The sequence below is a fragment of the Anas acuta genome, chromosome 1, assembly GCF_963932015.1.
Source record: "Anas acuta chromosome 1, bAnaAcu1.1, whole genome shotgun sequence".
NCBI classification, from domain to species: domain Eukaryota; kingdom Metazoa; phylum Chordata; class Aves; order Anseriformes; family Anatidae; genus Anas; species Anas acuta.
In genome coordinates this window covers 30,443,165-30,458,566 of record NC_088979.1, presented here as the reverse complement: position 1 = coordinate 30,458,566, position 15,402 = coordinate 30,443,165, and the positions used below count along the sequence as shown (strand labels likewise).

Below are 15,402 nucleotides of genomic sequence, written 5' to 3'. Positions count from 1 at the left end.
GCTACTGGAAAAAAAACATTAAGTCATAGAACCGATTAAAGAATTATCTCTGCCCATAAAAATCCAATTTATTTACAGTAAAACATGCAGTTTTATTTGACATTTACCTTTCAAATGTAAAGTACACTTAAATCTAGGCTGTACTAGTACAAGCAAGCCTTCTTTCAACTTAAAATTTGATCTGAAACCTTCCATAAACACCTTGAACATAGACACAAGCAATAATTTGAGTAATTGTACCTGCCTGCTCTTTATTCATTTTATCACCACATAGTTTAACATCTAAAGGTCCATTTAGTTCAAATGTTCCCATATTAGAAAGCTGTACTGAATCATTTTTCAGTCAACTCTAATTAAATGGGGACTCCTCCCTAGAATTGGTGACCACTTTCTGAGAGCACACCAGGCACAATTAGCTGGACAGTCTGCACCTAGGTTAGTCAGATGCAATAAAATCTTTTCATTTTTCCTTTCTTTCTTTATATATTCCTTGGAGGAAGTATCCAGGTTTCCATCACTTTTAAAGGAAACCCACAAAACAAAACCGGGCTTTTCTGAAAAACCAAAAATGATCTCTGAAAACAAAGAGGATTCTTTATTCGGCAGGACAGTCCAGTCCTGTTTTGCATCAATATATGAGTCCATTACATCATCATTACATTGCACAATCACCAAGAAAATTGAGCTTCCAGATATCTGGCATACACAGACAACAATCTGGGTATTTCCTCACCGTGTGCAAGAGACAAAAGTTAAATGATCAAAATTTCAGAGGTTTTACCCCCAAAACTGTCTCATGCAGCTAGAAGAACTGAAGGCGTCATTCTCCTCTGAAAGAGCTTCATCTCAGAGTTAAGTTACCTGTGGATACCACCACTACAGACAGCAGTTTAGTTACTGGAAATAAAGTGTATTTTGTGTAAACTAGACAGGCTGACTCTCAAATAGATATATAAATAGATAGATATAAACATATATGTTTATATATATAAATAGCTATAATCCTTATAAATGATATAATCCTTATATTATAATCCTTATAGATTAGCTAATAAAAATGCCTACAGAAAACACCAGAATTCAAAAAATAGACAGAAAAGTTGGAAAGACAAAGCTGTAAAAACATTCAAAATACATCAATACGAGGAAACCACCAACACAAGATATTTAAAATTATGTTTCCAGGAAAAAAAAATCTCGAAGTTTCATTCTTTTCTTACGCTAAAGAACAGAAGAGAGCATCTCACTCAGCTTCCCCCCCACCCTCTATCGTGGGATACAAGTTTCATGTTTTCGTCTAGATAATTACTACTTTAATCTTTCTGAATATTCTCACCCATTTCCAGCTGAAATTGATTCATTTATTAACTTAAGATGGAAGGATTTGGGCTTCGAGTCATTAAGTATTTCAGAAATATAGGCTAGCCTATCTATAATTAGCGTTCCTGATGATTTAAGCACGGTCTGATGATTACTAAATTCATCATCTTTAAATAAACACTTCTGACTCAGCAACAGTAGAATAGAGACATTTTCATCAACTAATTTAGCTTAAGACTTTTTGGCAGGCAAGAATAGGAAAAGAACTGATAGCTTTTTATATAAGATCAGCGAAGGCAGGAATAGGCACGCAAGTATGTTAGTTAGCAAGGAACAGGGAAAATATTATCATGGAAAGGAATCCAGAATCATCGCAGACAATTGTTCCCAAACGCCGATGTTTTGCATTTTAAAGTGAGTAATCAGCAAGCAGACACTACACAGACAAAAAAAAAAAGTCCTTATCTAAATATTCAGGTAAGGGATCTACCCCTTTTTTTATTACAATTAAATGCCAACATGCCTTAGAAGTCAAGTTGGATCTTGTAGAAGCTAACACAATGTACAATGGAAAATACTTATTTTGGTACTTAGTGGTCAAAGAGGATGAGGCTAATGACTCCTGAATTAAAGATTTAATCCTATAATGGAACCACAGTGCTCAGTTGCTGCGGATGAGCAGGATTCATCTCAGCAAGTCACCTGCTAAGTCAGGAAACAATATAAAATTTAAAGTGCCATGTATCCGTGTGGGAAGAACGGGTAGAACAAAGGCTCAAAGGGCACGTACCCAGGAAGGTCCTCAGCAAATAGCCAAAAAAAATCAGTTCAGTAGTTCCGAACTGGGACGTTCCCACACCTCTCAGAGATCCATCCCATATAAAGGCCAGATGGAGAACTCCACAAGACAGCTGAAGCACAAGATCATCTTATTTACAACACACTGTGCCTCACAAGGCCAAACACCACGCTTTCTAAACACTCACAGAGAGGTTTTCCCAAGATGTGTGTGAACCTTCCCCTCGGTGTATCGATACCACGCACGCACCCCGATAACTGCAGCAGAAGACGAGCCACTTCGCATATCAAGCCCCAAAGTCTGTTTTGTCTACAGCCTCCTTGGAAACTCGGTTTGCACAACACATTCTTTCCAAGAGACTCCTCCGCTGAAATAAATGTATTTTTTTCTTTTATTAAAGATAAGGCAGCTCACTTTCAGTTTCTAACTTTCAATTCTTTTTTTCCCGTCTAAAACACAGATGGCCCTTCCATTTCTACACGACACGCGAACACACGCTGCCACCCTACAGATTTTACCTGGAAGCAGTTCTTCCCCAATTCAGGATCTCCTCAGCTCTAGTGTGTCCTATTGATTTCTTTATTCCACACTAAGATATCAGAGACCTTTAACTCTCTTTTCTAGTGTTACATCAGTCTTCAGCTCCTAGGCTGCATACCATTCCTCAAATAGCACGAGCCATTCACTTTTTGCTTGCTTGTTTTTTTACCAGTGCATACACACGAAGCAAACACCATTCCCCACGTTTCTACAGCAGTTTGCCCAAAACAGTCGAGGTTAAAATGTTGCTTTAGTGCCTATCTTAAGCTTCTCCAGAGGACTCTGCTTTAAAAAGGACTTTTTGAAGGTGACAAGTGCACCTGCACCAGGTAGGAGGATATAGCAGCCTACAACAACAACCTATTTACACGGTCCCTGTGACATTTTCGAACAGCCTTGCAGCAAAACATGCGAGGCTCCACGCAGCACAACAGCGTCCAACATTTTTTCACGGTACCTTTCCACTTTTCCTGGTTTTTGTCTGACGTTGCTATTTCCTCCAGCCAAATAGGTGGCTGAGCGAATTCACCAGAGCAAAACGTTTGAGGAGCTGTCAACTTGTGTGAGATGAAACAATATTGCTACGAATAGTTTAAGGACTTAGGCCTTATGAATAGAGGCTTTTGTTCAGATCAAGCTTTCGATGCCATTAGGGTGCTACTTAGTACAGGTTGGATATGATTTGCAACCTGCACTCCATTAGAATAGAAGACTAGCCCAGAAACTGCAGGCACTGCATGCTGCTCCTGGCTGATTTCTGTATTTTTCCACAGGGTTAAGTGTGCAGAAAGAAGTCTTCAAGGCCAAATTTGGGACCCTGAATTTTGTCTAAGCAATTTAGAAAACGAGTTTAATAATAACAAGCTTTAATAACAACAACCAAGTGACAACATGGTACCAAACAGACCCCATTAACAGTTTGAAAAGCCGCACAGAGGTCTAGCAGGGGAACGATGCTGCCGAACACAGCACGCCCATCTCAAGTGTTATTCTAAACCAGTTTTTAACATATATAATTTATAACTTTGTTTTCCAAATGGTGTCGCCTCTGACTTTCTAAAAGCCACACTATCTGCAAATCCTTGCCTTAAAATCGTTTTCCACTGTCCTACTTGTGTAATATTTAATGCTACCACGTTCTCTCCTCTCTATGCTTTTTACCAGCACAGTCTGGTTGAAAATCTGTCAGTACCTTCTGAAGGGGTCTCGGACATTCAGTCTGAGGTTTAAAAGATGAGAGACACTGAGCATCTCCTCCTAGGAGCTGCTGACTCCAGCAGCTTGACCCCAGCTGCTGGCACTCAGAGCCCCGTGCGCACACAGGAGGCAGCCCCGTGCCCAAGAAACCAATTAACAACAGTTTAACGAGAAGACAGGCCCGATGGCACTGATCAAGGTACTGCATGGCCAGACATACAGTCCAGCCACCCACTTTCTCCCTTTAAATTCCCCAGCTGCTCCTTCCCCCCAAAAAAAATCACCCCGATCCATCCTTTCCCCACCTTCGGTCCACTTCCAGCTTGCACACCCAAAGCCATTCCCTGAGCATTTATCAAAGCCCCGAAAATACCATTTCGAAGCTGAAGGCATTTGGAAAATCATCGTGCTCGCTGCTTGCCTCGAGCTGGTGGCGGCGGTAGATTAGAAAACACAGGCACATCATTTATCAGATCGAGTTGTTGCTCTGAAGTGTCAGGTGCTTGCTCATGTGTAATCCCAATAAGCGTTTTCCAACGGTTATCAGGACACTTAAGCAACACCAAAAGCACCACACAGCTTGTTGACCATATCCCATTATATTTGCTTTATAAACACTCAGGGCTGTTAATGTTATTGCTAAGCAACTGGGCCGTCTGCCGGGCACTATTTGCCGAGCGCTGTCTATCAGCAAACAAATGATTTTGAGCTGCTTTAATTCCCAACAGAATTACACGTGTAGCTAACGCCAGGCAGATGTTTGGGTTTTTGAAGCTTTTGAGAAATTAGCTAAATTTGATGACAAAAACAACTCGTTCACCACTAGTGTTTAAAACGATTGGGACTATCAAAAGATGGAAAAATATGGGAGGTTTGGGTTGTACGGGAGACGACAGCTGAAGTTTTAATTCAGCAGCTCTGCAAAGTGGGTGAAACCAAACTGAAGACGTTACCTGGAATTTGCCAAGTAGGCATTTCATGCCTAGGATGCGAGACATCTCTCCCTTTCCTCACTGCTATAGCAGCTGCAAAGATGCAAATCTGTTCATGCACAAAGGAAAAAAAGTTACTTAGAAAATGGAAGAGGAACAGACGAAGAGGAAGCAGGGCAGCGCTTCTCGTGTTGCAGCTGAGAGGCTGTTCCCTTCCATCACCTCCCACTTACTACTTTCTCCAGTAACCCTACTTCTGTCCTGCCCTACCAATGCCTGGAGTGATGGCTCTTCCTGATCCCTCTTCATTTCCATGTTTTGTTCTGAAAAGCAGAGATTTTTACCTTTTTTACATAGATTATAACTTCAGTGTTTCCAAATGATTCAGTCCCCACGATGTACTTAACAGCTGGCGATTCAGCTGCTATTACTGAATTACTCTAATGCTCCTTCCCCGAGTTTCACTGATCTGCAAGAAACTCTACCAAAATTCACATTCTGGGAGCCAGGAGCTTGGCCAGACAAGCCGAAGGAGGCAGCACCCTCAACATCTGCAGGGGCAAGCGAGCCGAGCTCTCGCAGTGCTTACACAGGGAGCAAAGTCTTCACGGTCAAATTTTAGCCCTGAAGATCAGCCGTGGCAAACAAGCTGCGTTCTTGTCACCGCGATGATAGATTGAAACCCTGTCGGTCACAGCAAGGGAAAGGTCAAAGAGACACTAAGAGTCAGTGTAGCGTTTGAAATGCCCCATTTTTCTGTGCAGAAGCATGAATGGTGCGAGCAGCCACACGCTGGCTGAGCAGCACCGGGAGGAGCTCACATGTTCCCGTTGTTGTCAGGTCGGAGCAGTGGGTAATTTTAGCCCTACTCCCTGAAAGAGGCCTTTAAAATAGACAGATGAATGATAGGGATCTGGAGCAGTGGGTGAGACTGCAGAAATTCTGATTACCCAGCGTCTGGAATTGAATGCTCCGCTAGCGGGAGATTAACCCAAATATTAGTTAGGCAGGTTTTCTAAGCGCGGAGCTTCACAAAGTCTAGGGCCGCCCACACAGCCATATGCCAAGCTCCTATCGGGCGTTCCCGATGCAAGCTGTCTGCTTTTTCGGTTGGATCTTCCCCCCATCACGAAGGATTCATCACCTGCCGGGGTTTTGGGGAAGCTGTGGCCCCGCTGTTGGCAGCCTGGAGCTCAACAGGCGCAAAGACTCTGGCACAAGAGGATATAAAACAGAGGCCGTGCAAGAGGATATGCAGCAGATTTAAGCCGCTTTTGCACAAACACTGACCTGTTAGCATCGTTTCTGGGGCGGTTTTAGGGCCGAGAAGATCTCTTTTGGGTTGAACATGGGAGAGGAAGCTCTAGTTCACTGGTAAAGTCAGCACTGTAACAGCTGAGGTGGGAGGAGGAAGGTGGCGAGCAAGATGCCATACCCAGCAAGTGGAAGTGGGCAGCCAAACAGTATTACTACTTCTTAGAAAAGGGGAAAAAAAGTTTTAAAATCCTAAAATATATGGTTAACAGCAAGAATCACAGCTAGGCAGAGTAAGGCTGAGAAGAAAGGACAACTCCCTACTCCTCCAGCCTTACAAATGTCCTCTGGAACACTGCATGTTGAGTTTTAAGAAGCTCCCAGGAGAATTAATCCCATACTTGCAAGAGTTTTGTGAAATACACACATTTTGTATTATTAAGACAGCACCTGGAGCCATACAGGGCTAGAGCCTGCTAACAACGCGCTACAAATCAAGGCTGTATTTCCACAGGTGAAAACATCAAGTATTACAAAAACTGCTTTCACTTACTCTGAACTTTTCCAGGGAGAGTGGGGGAATACAGGAGGAAATGATACAAGGCAGACAAGATCTTTTTAATCACACTAAGCATGCTCACTGAGATCAGCAGCCACAGGTTTGGGAATCATCATTAAAAAAAGCAGATTTTTCAATAATAACAGTAGGGAGGGAAGCAACGCAGATGCCATCAGTGTCAGTTGAGAATTACTCACACGCTGATGAGGCTCAGGGCTAATTTCGGTATTAGAAAGCAATCATGTCAAATTTGTCCTGGTTTAATTCCATTACCGAAGCAGTATTCAATTTGGTCCGACTCGTCGAGAGCTGGCACATCCACTTAGGGCAGAACTGGGATATGCCAGTAACAGCAACGAAAAGAAGCCCTTCAAGAAGGTACCTGAATATATACAGAGCAGTTATGCACAGCCTGAAGTTCTCTGAATTAAACAGTACAGCAAGAGTTAGGAGAACTTCATCGGTTTCAGTGCTGGCGGTCAGAGAAACATGAACTTAAAACCCCCTAGTGAAACCCATCATGGTTTCACTGCTCAGAGATGACTAACGCAACACGGCCAAGCATCCCATACACCCCTGTCAACTTTTTAATGATTTCTGTGTGCAGCTTCTCCTTCCACATAAAATCAGAAGTACAGTGCTTAGTCCAAAGTGCACATATAATGCAAAAACAGAAGCCTTTAAGGCTCACGGACCATTTCCTAGTCTCACTTACACTTTCAGTCTCGTTTTAAAAGGCGACGAAAGAGATGACCTCAGTAAATTGCGGTTCCTTTATTGCAACGACTGATTTGCTAGGAAGTTTTCTTTGGTCTGCCTCATGTCAAATAAACTCTAGAAAAAGAACTGGGGGAGAACAAAAAGCTCCAGCCTCGGCTGCGTTCGTGCAATTAAAAAGTTACAGCCAGGCCGTGTAAGATGTTCCCCCAGTAATGTCTCCGCAGAGGCAGAAAGCATGTATTTCTGCATGCTAAGCACCATCTGCAAGCAATAAGCTTCCCTATCTTCCCCTGGCCTCCAGGAACGTGAATAATAACCTTTCACACAGAAGATACACAGCGAGGGAGGGGAAGATAAGCCCAGCGTACTTGTGTTTACCCTACCGAGTCCTGCACAATCCTTACAGAGTTCTTGGGAAAAGCCTCTCTGGGAAACCTGTCTCGCCTCTCCTTGCGCACGTCCCGGCTTCATCTCTCTTTTCTGACACACTGAAACACAGAAGGGTTTTGGTGTGAAACAGAAGATGAACGAGGAAGAGAGGAGAGCCCTGAATCTCCAGCTGGCATGTCAGCACATCCTTCCTCCAAGCCAGCGATGCCGGAGAAGCACGTGCTCAGAGGCAGCAGGTACCCCGTAATTTAGGCATCCAACACAAGCCAGCTCTGCCTACCAGAAATACCAACACGCCCTCCACGAGCCCATCAGCTGGGAGAGGACGAAGTGAGACGGGTTCCTAAAAAAGGCAAGGCACCACGAGTTGGTGGCGGCAGACAGAGCCCGTTAATCCCCAGGGAAGGAGCACGATGCCCGTGAGAAGACTCAGCAGATGCGATGCGAGAGGTGTAGCTGCTCCCATGCCCTCCCCACCAACAGGAAATTAAAGCGGTGTTAACGAATCCTCTTGAGCTCTGAGACGAAGGAGAGATCCTTTTATGAAAATCTTTTTATAGATGGCTTCAGGACTCAAAAGCATCTCCTCAAAATAGACGTCTGGAATCGAGGCTCTTGTAAATACAATAAAAAAAATAGGAGAGGCACTTCAGCATTCAAATCCACTTCTAAAGCAAAAGTGCCTCAATATTTTCACTTTTTTTCCCCTCCAGTGGGATCTTCGGTCTTATATACTGCTGTGGCTGTGACTGAGAAACACTCAGTTCAATATATTTGAACTTTAGAAACTGCTAAAACAATTAAGTTGCAGGTTAGATAACTCATTTCATTACCAATGCACGCAGGCACAATTCAACATCCCTCAAGTCCTAGCCCACTTTATTCCAAGTTTTCCCGAGCTACCACTCAGGTACTAGGCCACTAAGGGAAGTTTTGTGTTGCTTTGCAACCACAGAAAACCTCATGTATAAAAAGAAACGTACAAACACGTGTTCTAAACCAAGCTCACCCACTTCTCGATATTCATTAACAGCAGCATTTAATCTCTGAAGTTGGTGAGGGATCTGCTTTTCATCACTGCAGCCGTTACCATGAGCACGCAGATTCAGCACTTCTACGTGTATTTAAGCGTCACCATTTGAGATGGATGCACAACTGCAAGACAGCAGCCCCCACAAAGGGGTTAAAAATCCACACTGCTGACATGAGCCATCTCTTTCACTTAAACGCAAGCCAGTGGCCACCAAAACCACGTTAAGGCTTGATTTAAAAATGAAAGAATTAAGTGACTTAATGCCTTGTTAAGCAGTCTGCGCTTGGTATTTAAACCTCGACAGGGCAAGAGCATTCAGGTCAAGTCAAAAAAGCAGCACGCAGGAGTGACAGATGGCCAAAAAAAAGCTTCCTGCAGCCGTGCCTAATGACAAAGGGGTACCACTGCTGCAGGAACAGACCATCAGGGTCAACGTCAGTGCAAAGTCTTTAAGGGCGAGGGACGTGGAGCATAGTTACAGTGTGAAATGCTGGAAAAAATATTCTAAAGGTCTCATCTATTTAATGATGAGGTGCTGGTTTTGATGGAGTTTCAAGTCCGAAGGAAGAAATTTAAGTTGAATTCTCAATGCTGCTTACAAAAGGGATATCCTGCACCAGCACTACAAGTGTAGCTTGGACACAAAACATACCTGATGCTCCAACATGCCCTCACAGGAGCCTGAAGTCGATATAAATTCACGCTTAGCTTATTGAACACTTCAAAAGTGTACACAGAGGAAAGGTTTTGAAGCTGTAGAGAGCAGCCGTCTCTCCCACAACGTCCTTGCTTTAAAAATAGTCACCCACAGCCTTCCCCACAAACCGAGGGGTAACTCCAGCAGGAATCCTCCTAGAATATTAGTTGATTTAGTGTGAGCTTCTCTTGGATCTAGCTTTCATTTTAAAGGCCAGTAGGAGCATCTAGTGCTCTGAAGCAGCCCTTTAAGACATCAACTCTTTGAGACATCCTAAGTTGAAGACTTCACCGCTTTTCTTCCACCCTTCAATGTGTCTCACACACCACACACTATCATCTCCAAAACTCTTCTTCAGTGTGAAAACAGAACACACAATAGTGTTACTCAACAACAGATCCCTTTGTAACCTGCTACATAGACATCAGCATACATTTCCACACACAGCCCTGCGTAATATTCACGGATCAAAGACAGATTGTTTTGTCTTATTCTATAGATAAGAGCATAAAATTTTACATAAAACACTAGAAACGTGTGTTTAATTCCTTTACCTGTTTGGATATTTTAATTTGGCAAAAGTAAACTCATCGCTAAAGGCGTCACAATCGGCACAGTAAAGAAACATATGTCTTAACTTGGAAACGTTTAGCTAAAAATTCTTCTTTAAAGGAGTACGAAAGTACTACTAACAGGCAAAAAAAATAAAAGCGTAATAAACAGTCAAACTAGGTAATAAGGGGACAGGGCTTACAAGCAGAAGGTCTTCACTAACAGAGCTCTACAACATTCACTAATCCTAACTAGTCCTTTTTCAAAAGCTCAGCTATGGGGAAAAACGTAAAATCCGCAATATTTGAAGATAATTACTCTTAGTCACGTTAAAAGAAATGTTATGTCTTACTTTATGTTATACCTCTCTAACACCACCTTAATGGGATTTTTGTCTTAATGAATCTCTGTATACAAACCTGCCATCCCATCTGACCCCAGCCAGAACCGAAAGGGAACAATTTTCAACTTTGGGCACAAGGAAAGGCAGCGTTAGCTGCGGGACAGATAAAAACCCTTGCCTTACAAACCACGTACTTAAATATTTGTAATGAAACACCACCCATAGGATTCATTTAATAAGCAAGGAACCCTCCTTTTTGGCACCAAGTAAAAAAGGGAAAAATGACATCCTAGAGTACTTCATACGAACTTAGTATAACCGTAAATTTGAGGGGGAGAGGTAAGAACAGCATCCACAATATAGTCACTAATTCTAGGGGAAAAAGTAAATTCCTGAATTTTGAGACACACTGAGGGATTTTGGTGTGTTTTTTGTTTTTTTTTTAGTATCATAACTATTGCATTTTATAAGTCATTGATTATACCAAAAATGACAAATTTTCTGGAGTTATCCAATAGCTGAAGATTCACCGAGAAGCATGGGGAGTTCAGTAGTTAAAGAAAAACCTCCTCATTAGGAAGGAGGAATTGCAAAAGAAACAAGGGGCACAGGCAGTTTTATTTTAATTCATTTTAGCTAGGGCTGAAGAAAGTTCCTTGGGGCCAGAAGATGACACGTCAGTCAAACTGAGGGACTACTCACTGAACCAAGGCCTGGCACACGTGCGGCTCTCAAGCATCTTCAGTTTGAAATTTTGGGCTCTGTGCACAGAAACGTGCAAATTGAACAAACACAAACAGCTTGTCGAGTCACAGCATCTTGCATCTATTTCAGCATTTATAGAGAAATCCTCCTCTCTGCCTTAAAGTACGCCACGTTGGCTGGTTTTGAAACAGCAGGCACTCCACGAGGGAAAAAACAGATGGCAGCTCAGGGGAATGAAATGTGGCAACGCAAACCATTCACTGCTCGAGTGTACAAGCAAGTAGAGATCCTAGATTTATCTCACTGATCTACATATGGTGTTCAAGCTCCAAAAAAAATAGTTTAACTTAAAGCAAAGTCATCAGGAATGGGCAGGAGCACAGCCCTTCTATCATTATTACGTTGCCACAGGGTTTATAATGAAAAGAAGTCTCTTAAGGAGAGAAAGTTAATCTGAAAGAGTAGCTTGAGTCCAACTAGAGGCAGGAATCTGGGTGTTGAGGTTACCTGGACAGGCAAACAAAAGGCCCTGCAGCTGCACAAGCGCCACGCTGGAAGCACAAGGGGATACTCGAGTCCTCCAAGCAATTTTCTCCAAAAACACAACAGGGGGAGGCAGTTTGTTTCCTTGATTTTTTTTTTTGAGCATTTATTCTCTGGACAAGTGTAGCGTTACTGTTCAGCATTCCTATTCGCAGAATTCATTTAATAAAAAAAAAAAAAAAAAGAAAATTCTCAACTAGTTAAAGGAAGTAACTCAACACTTGTTTAGAGTACGCTTAATAAGGGGGATAGATGGAAAAGGTCTGCCAAGTGCAAGTATAGAAGAAGATAGCTAAAAATAATTGCATTAAATTTAGCATTAACACAGAACATACTTAAAAGGTATCATTAATATAAACATAAAATGAATAGAAATGTCAGGACAGAACACAGCTCGTGGAACACTCCTCGGTACGCTCCAAAAAAGCAGTTCCCCAAAATACTCAAGAACGAGTACAAGTTTGTTCCATGGCAGTCTTCATTTTGATGTCCCTATCAAAATTTTTTTAACCTATTTCTAACCTCAACCAGATCCAACAGAGGGCTACAGCTTCTGAAGGTACACAAGTTCTAAAAAGTTGCCTAAAAATAAATAAGTAAGTCCAGAAGCCCTTCTAACTTATGCCTACTTTCTCCTTAAAAAATGCAGCACTGGGTCTATAGTTTTAGACACCACTGGGTCACAAGCAATCAGTGACAAAGGGCTAATGAAGCTACAAATCAGAGCTCACACTTCAGACACCACAAAACCAAACCACACAAGCAACAGCCTTACAGGAACCCAGACTTTGCTAGTTTCAAGCTTTTTTTTTTTTCCTCTCTCCCTGCCCTGCTGTAAGCAACAAGTGCTGCAAGTGATTTTCTGCCTGACAAGGGAGAGCTCCTACATTAGTTGACTGCTTATTTCAATTCCTGTGCTGTTCCGCTACCCAGCTTAGCCAAAATTTCTCTAAAATGACCCAAAAGCATCCCGTCCTTACACAGCAGCTTGCGCTGAAGTTATCTGTTCAGTTGTTCTCATGCCCTTCAGTCTGGTTTCATCTCTATCTTTTAGACATTCAAACAAGATTTTGCAAATTACTTTTCCTGCTTTCTCGTCTAATGCGAAGTACTACCACAGATCAAGAAGATATTTTAAAAGGTGTTTCAAGTTTCACTGTTGTGTGCAGTTCTACCCACAAGAGCAGCAGCAGGTGTGTAAAAACCCCCATGAATCACGTCAGACGTATTCAACTCATGGCTTATGCATTTGGGGTAACTTCCAGTTTCTTAGAGATTTGTATTTCACACCCAAATGCCACTTCACTTTATTTCACACTCAGCTGAACTTCCTAACCTTTCACAATGCCCTCCCTCCCTGCCAGGGTAGACAGCTGTGACAGCACAAGGACTGAGGACAGAATTCAACTCCTACCTCAAGGAGCTGAGATTTCCTGACTGTATCCCCTTAGCCCCCTTAAGCTTTGGAAAAATAGGTGATCCCTTATTTGTCAGGGATGTGTAATTTCTGTAATATTACGCATCCAAAGAGCCTTCCCATTCTTTCTGCAGCCCCGTGCAACAAGTCCATTACAGATTATTTTACCTTGCATTTTAAATATTTTCCTAGTAATAAGAAGCTAAATGTTTGCAAACTGCTAGGCTGCAAACTGATAGAAATGAAACAACAGAGGTCAGTTTGACAGAGCATTAATTTCATATTTCACTCAAAACTGGTGGAAGTGATCAAGAAAGTACCACTGCCAGGGGTGAAAGTAACTAACTTAATATGGTCTTCAAAACCTTTTTTTTTTTTTTTTTTTTCCTCTAAATAGTTGTTTTGTAATGCCTTCCATGCCATTCAGATGATCCAGCTTCTTCAGCAGCCAAACCCAGTAATCCCTGAAACAACCCATCAACTCACCTCGCTTTGCTGGTAACAACCTGAATCATTTATGGGCCTGGCTGAGGAGCTGCACAGCTGCCAGTTCTTCATGAAGTCCATGCAAGAAACAAAACTGGAACGGTTCAACTGTTTGTTAGCACTGCTGTCAGAGAACGCCTTTCTCCAATTAAAAAAAAAAAAAAAAAACACTTTCTTTTTCGATTAATCCCCAAACCACATGCATTCTTTCAGCAATCAGTAACATGTTTGACAATCCAAGGTATCTACCTGCTTTCCTCAAAGAGTAAAGAGGCTGAAAAAATAATTTTGTCATTTCTACTCAATCAAATCTCAGCATCCTGCAGACAGGGATGCAGAAATGAAGTGGGAAGCCTCTCCCAACTTACGGTACACTACTGCTGATGGAACCAGTCTTTGACTTTCAGAAGTTCATTGCAAACTGCTGATAGTCTTGTAATCCACCCTCCTTCACCATAAAATAAAAGGGAAAAACACCCCAGAATCTATGCTGTTTATAGAAGGACCACACTTTTGGTGCTTCTTTTTAAAAAAAATACTCTGAACTGACAAAGCATCTCAAAAAAAAAAAAATAGGTTTAGTTCTGGCAGAAGTATTCAGCAAGGTTTTCCCCGAAATTTCTCAAACTCTGTAAGAGACTCCATCACCTTCAAAACATCCCATAGCAGAGAAGGTTGCAACACAAGCCACAGAGGGTGGAGAGAAGGCGTGAAGAAAGCACATCTTTCAGGTTAAACAAGCTAGCTTTTCTTGGACAGGAGAAAAGACGTCAGCAGCCAGGATTTTATGGACTGGATATGAAACAGTTAGGAGGGGCTGGCATCTGGTAAAGGAGATGTAAAGAATTACAGACAGTGAGTTACGTAGCTCTAATGCTCAAGGAATTTTAAAGGGAGCAGAAAGGAAAAACAGGAACAAGCTTGTCCTGCACAATTATTAGTATATGGGATTCAAAACCTAAAATCCCTAAAATCATCCCATACTTTTCCGTGTTTCCTGATATTCTGGAGACAATCAGAAGAGACTCACTCAATACTCATACAGTTACGTTAAGTACAATATAAACAAGAAGAAAATGGTTTTAGACATCTTTATTATTTAATAACACAAAGGCAGGAATTATTGCTCTGAAGATGTATCAAGAATCCAGGATTCCAGCTGCAAAACCCAGAGAGCACCGTAATAGCAGGCTAACAATGCTGATACACAAGTATCAAAACACTGACTTTATAAAAGCAACAGTCTTTTTGTGTCCTTTTTTTTTTTTTTTTTTTAAATTGTTACTATGGAGAGGAGGGGGACAAGTGAAGTCACTTTGGGTTTCCCTTCACTTTGGGCAGCAAGTGAGACAGTAACATTAGAAAGCTCTCAGTGCCCCTGATATTTCACTGTAAGCATTTAGTGTTCAGAAGCATTTCATGGTCTTAAATTTACCTTCTACAGAACACAATGACCAAGAACTGTGGGTGATGTAAGTGCACCTCCTAGGGAAGGCACACAATGTTATCAGACCTTAAACAGACCAGAAATTAGAAAAGCACAGGTATTTTTCAACTAACAGCGCCGCTGGCACAGCTCTCAAGCCACAGATGTTAGTATTTATTTCTAAGACTCACAGATCTTCAGCTTCTAGCTTCCAGATTACTCCTGTTAAGCACACAATTCACCTCCAGAGGTCTGTACCTGTAACAGCTACTCGGAGTCACCATAAACATATGCACACATTTCCACTTTTTTTAATGAAAACCATCGAATTTGATACATTAAACTGATTTCTTTAAACTCCGAAGTGTTACTGTGGTTGCATAGTTTAACACACGCATCAGTTTTCTCAAAATACCACGTTATAAATTTAGCATTTTACTTGATAACCCCAGAAGAAGCAAGGCAAAGGAGTCTGATATTCGTGGCAAA

The 15,402-nt window shown here is 41.9% G+C and overlaps 1 protein-coding gene across 2 annotated transcripts in view; it reads right to left on the bottom strand.

Annotated features, from left to right (window-relative positions):
• TSC22D1 (TSC22 domain family member 1) overlaps positions 1–15,402 on the bottom strand; it is a 77,675-nt gene that overhangs the window by 25,570 nt on the left and 36,703 nt on the right. The window lies entirely within an intron of this gene.